The sequence below is a fragment of the Epinephelus moara genome, chromosome 1, assembly GCF_006386435.1.
Source record: "Epinephelus moara isolate mb chromosome 1, YSFRI_EMoa_1.0, whole genome shotgun sequence".
NCBI lineage: Eukaryota > Metazoa > Chordata > Actinopteri > Perciformes > Serranidae > Epinephelus > Epinephelus moara.
The window spans coordinates 50,481,664-50,487,286 of NC_065506.1; positions in this window are offsets into that span (position 1 = coordinate 50,481,664).

Sequence of the window (5,623 nt, forward strand, 5' to 3'; positions counted from 1 at the left end):
GGGGGTGTATGCTGGGATTAACAGCACGGACAGGTGGTCGGACTGGCCCAGGTGTGGTAGTGGCTTAGCCCTGTAGCTACTCTTGATATTAGAGTATGCCTTGTCCAGAGTGTTTTCTCCCCTAGTTGCACACTTAATGTGCTGGTGGAATTTAGGGAGCACAGTTTTCAGTTCTGCATGGTTAAAGTCCCCAGCAATGATGTGCACCGCCTCAGGATACGCACTTTGTTGACTGCTAATGGAGTCGTGTAACAGCCCGAGGGCCGTACTAGCATTAGCCGCCGGTGGTATGTAGACAGCAGTTAGTATGACAACATTAAACTCCCGTGGAAGGTAGATGGGCCTGCATTTCACAGTAACATACTCCAGGTCTGAAGAGCAGTGACTGGTAACAGTCTTTGTGTTGGTGCACCTGCTGTTGTTGACGTAGATGCATAGCCCCCCTCCTCTGTTCTTACCGGAGTCTTTGGTCCTGTCATGCCGATGTGCTGTGCGGCCAGCTAGCTCGATAGCCGTGTCCGGGATGAGCGGGTGAAGCCACGTCTCCGTGATGAGCAGAATGCAGCTGTCTCCGACGATCTTATTTGTCGCAATCTGCAGCTTCAACTCGTCCAGCTTGTTGGCGAGGGATCTAGCATTTGATAGAAAAATGCTGGGAAGTGATGGTTTGAATGGCAGCTTGCGGAGCCTGGCTAGCGCGCCGGCTCTGCAGCCCCGTTTTTGCTTCCTGTCCCTGCGCCGCCTCCTTCCCCTGGGAAATGTAATCCACGGAGAGCCCGGTGTCCTGGCTATGTCCGCCGGTATCTCGTGTGAGCGAAGAAACTCAGCTGTGACGTCTTGCTCACTCCGTAGTCCCAATTTTAGAAGTTCGGGTCGGTTGTAGATGTTATTCGCCCTGGTTAATGTGAACAAACACACACACCATACAAGCAAAAGTATCAACAACTTGCACCAAAAAAGAGAGCTCTGAACCGCTGCGTCTGTGCGCGCCGCCATCTTGACTCCTGAATGGATGGATGCAGCGCTGCGTGTATAATTCCAACAAGCTGGTCTCACTCTGGACTCATCGAATACTGGCGTTTGGTCACTGACTTCCAACGTGACAATGTTAACACGGCGTCCCAGAACGTCAACAACCAACACACCCAGGGTACCTTGGATGTCATACGTGGACGTGGAAAGTCCATGACCAAACGTGGACGTGTGACGAGGTCACAGTGAGGATGATGATGGTTCAGCAGTGACGCAGTAATATAGCATGTGTTCAGCAGGATTTCAGGTGATATCATTACATGTAGAATGTCATGTGACACGTTTTCATTTTTCATTCATTCACACCGCACCACTTCATCAGAAAAAAAATCCCTGAAGGTCTCTGTGTCGTGTTGTGTCATTATAGAATAACAGGTGATGGTCACTTCTGGCTGATACTGTGAAGTCACTTATTACATCTACTAACACAGAATGTGTTTGAGGCCTCTTTGGTTTCAGCTGTTTTGTCTGAGTGATGTTTGGTTAATTAAACGTGCCCTTAAAGTCTGTCGAGTCTCTTCACATGGCTGCAGTGAAGTCTCTCCACCCATGGGTGGGGCGTAACATTGACACACCAGGGGGCTGAACCAGGAAGCACCATCAGTGTGTCAGAGAGGTTTGTTGAGTCTAACGTCAGAGTTTTCACTCAATCAATCAATTTTATTTATAAAGCCCAATATCACAAATCACAGTTTGCCTCACAGGGCTTTATAGCATACGACATCCCTCTGTTTTACGTCCTACGAAGGTGACGCTCTTCTAACCTGGACAGATCGCCATAGTAACTGATGTTGCAGACCTCACCCGGTCAGGATCAGTTTATGTTCTGAGGATCACCTTCAAATCACTGCTTTGAGTAACTGTAGTCAATATTCAGTTTGTGATCGATACAGATCATCAGCTGAGACAAAACATTATGAACACTCTTTATACAGCTTTTTAGCTGTAGCTTAAAAGTTAGAGAATGACACTTGTTTTATTTCTGTGGACCTAACGTTACGTACACACCTCTGAACAAAGCCGTGCAGTTACAGTAGAGCTCACTGTCGTGTCACACGTGAACCCACCGTCCATCAGTGCTGAAAATCTGAGTAACATTTGACTTTATCAGTCAGGTTGTTGCTGCTCCATCTGCAGATGTGCATGTCCTCCTGACTCTGACAGGAGCTTCTACAGAATCACTTTACACACAGTAAAAAGAATCAAGTCTGAAATCAAATGTTTCCTCCATCAAACAGCTTCTCTGACCGGCTGATATAAAATGTTTTTACATTAATGACTGAATAAATATTAACATCAGCAGCAGTTTGTTTGTCTCACAGCCACATCACTTCACATCATGCTGAGTCCACTGTTTCTGTGTTTGTCACTGATTTAAATTTATTTTGATAAAGTTTTCAGATCAAATCTGATGTTTGACATTTCCACATAAAACTGAACCAGCTGCTGGTCACATGACGTCACCACGTCAGACTAATAAAGTTAATTAATGAGGAGATGTGACGCTGACGCAGTGATGAGACTTTATGTTACTGAGTATCCAGACAGGTTTTATGTTCACGTGTTTCTCTGCAGGTCGAGTCCTGATGCAACGTGTGTGAAACGTTCAGGTCCAGCTGCTGCTGATAAACACTGCTGCTGCTGGGAAATGCACACGTGTCAGCCAACTGACCTTCAACACACCAACACACCAACACACACACACACACACACACACTCTCATTCCTCTACAGCATGAACACACACTTTAATCTACAACGTTTTCTCATGACTGAGTTATTTCTTTAAACTTTTGACAGAATAAACACATCAGACGTCACGTCGGTCTCAAACTCATCTCCACCAAACCTCAGAGTATTTACACTCCATCTTATGCCATGACGTGATATCAGCCTTATTACAGCCTGACGCAACGACGTACGGTGTCGGCACGGATCGTAAGCAACAAAGAGTCTCATGCGTGATAATCACTTGTTTTGTCCCATGTAGTGTGTCACAGTAGACGACTACCAACGCCACGTCTGGGGTGCCTCACGACGTCCCAACAGAAAGTCTAGCATGTCTGAATTTCTTTTTGTCGTCCACGACTTCTCCGGTCACAGCCGTCACTTTGACCAATAGGAACACAGAGCGATCTGTTGCCATGGAAACTGTAGGACAACGACAGCCCAGCCTTTTAGATATTTCCTGTAGGGACGTTAGCACACAGAGTAAAGAGGAAACAGCAGAGGCACTTTATCAACCCGCTGAGTACTGCCATTAGCATCAAGCTAGCAAAGAATGTTCTTTCTTCATAATGGAGGATATAAAGGAATCAAACTCACAGATAGTGTCTGGGCCTTTACTCAGCACAGCTGCAGAGGCTACCAGCTGCATCTCAAACACACCACATTTATAATTCAGGTTTTAGTTTAAATCCTGTTACATTTAATGCATCAGGTCATCATTTCAAACTCAACACTTCCTGTTTCTGTTTCAAATTAAAAGCCCCTTATTGTTTCAGCTGAGAGAATCTCTTCATTTTCCAAAAAAGGCTTTTATTGTGAAACATTTGCAGGAACTTCCTGTGGAGGATTCAGTGACTTCATGGTTTTCATGTGGTACTTCAAATGTAGCTCCGCCCATCTGGTGACACTTTTTACGTCACTACAGTAACAGCTCAGCTGGAACATGAACAGACACAGTGTCTGAGGTAATAATGATAATAATAATAATAATAATAATAATAATAGAACAAGAATAATCTGATGACATCACACAAGTCGTGAAAGGTGACCACTGATGATTGGTCGTGGACCATCGTGTAGTCTGTCATGTCTGTCGGCCAAGCCATGGCATGATTTTATGAGTCCACATCATGTCATGTGACCTCAACTGAAGCCCTGAGCCAGGAGAGGAGAGGAGAGGAGAGGAGAGGAGACAAGACAAGACACCACCTGTGTGTTAATATTTTCAGGCTCGGATCAAAGAGACAAAAAACAGATCATCATTCAGCATCTCTGAGTTTAAAACACTTAAAAACAGGAAGTGGTCACAGATTTTGTGTCTGCAGTGATTCAGTCAGAATTAAATTGACCTGGAAAAATGTGGGGCAGCTGTGAAGAGCGGGTCGTCCACCAATCAGGAGATCAGCAGTTCGATCCCCGGCTCCCCAGTCTGCATGCAGAAGCGTCCTTGAGCAAGACACTGAATCCCAAAGTGCTCCTGATGACGGCTGTTCCATCAGTGTGTGAGTGACTTAAAACTGAGTAGCAGGTTGCACCTTGTGTGGTAGCGTCAGCCACCAGTGTATGAACGTGTGTATGAATGTGTGAATGTGAATCATAGTGTAAAAAGTGCGATACAAATGCAGGTGCATCTGACTGATCTGACTTTGTGAGAATTTCTGGGTTTGAGTGACGTTTTATTTTTGTTCTGTGGTGAATAAAGTCCACAATAACAAAAGCTTTATAATGAATGGTTATTGTGGAGAAGCAGGTGTGGCTGTACATGAACAGAAAAACTTGAACATTAAGTAAAATGAGTGAAGAGTAAAAAAATCTTTGGAGAAAAGAACACAGACACAGAATATTAAAACTATGTAAAGTACCGACAGAGGTCAGAGGTCGGAGCTCCTCACACTGACAGCTGTATGTGTTTTTAGACCAACTGACTGAATAAATTAATTTGATGGAAATGTTTGTTCTGTTGAATGTTTTTAATGTTATCTGAGAGTTTCACAAACTGAATGTGTCACTTTGTTTGAGACGTTCAGTTCAGGTGTGTGAACGGTTTAAAGAGTTCAAAGAGACGAGACAAACTGTGGACGCTCCCTCAGAGTCAGCAGACACGTCATGATGTGTCCTGTTGTTTGACTCACTGTGCAATGATGGACTGAGTGTTGGGACTGCTGGTGTTACTGATTCTCCAGATTTCAGCTGGTTGTAAAGGCGTCTCAGAGCCCGAGCACATAATAAAAATAAAACATATTCACTTGTCGAAATGATTCTCACGAGAGTCTTTACAGTGAAAAATATTAAACAAATGCCTCTGTCAAACTGGGTCTCAGTAAAGTAAAGCATTATATAAAATCCCAGAATAAAGTCTGTGGGTGTTACAGGTGATTGTTGGATAGTAAAACACCGAGACATCAGAGAGACCAGAGTTTCTGTCTGACGTCTGTTAACACAACGTCTGCTGTTGACTGATGAAGGATCAGACCGGCCCCAGGGTGTGTTTCCTCTCCTCTGTTAAACCCTAATGAGGGCATCGTCACAATCTGATTGGTCCAGAGGAGAAACACACTAAGCTGCTCTCAGCTCCTAATCATCAGTCTGTAGGTTCGTTGGAGACAAAGAGCATGGATACCAAGAGGTGAAGCTCAATAGAACGCCCCATAGCAACAGACTCGCCCATGGTTTCGTCCTATCGCCGCCATTTTGGACCGTCAGCAGACCGCAGCAGACCTGCTTGCATACAAAAACACACAGACAAACTGAAGTATATCGCTATTAATTATGCTTACAATGCTACTCACCTCGTGATAGCTTGGTCACAGCTGCTTTTTCACGTTTTTGTAAAGCAAATATAGACTTTAAAAAAAACAAAACGA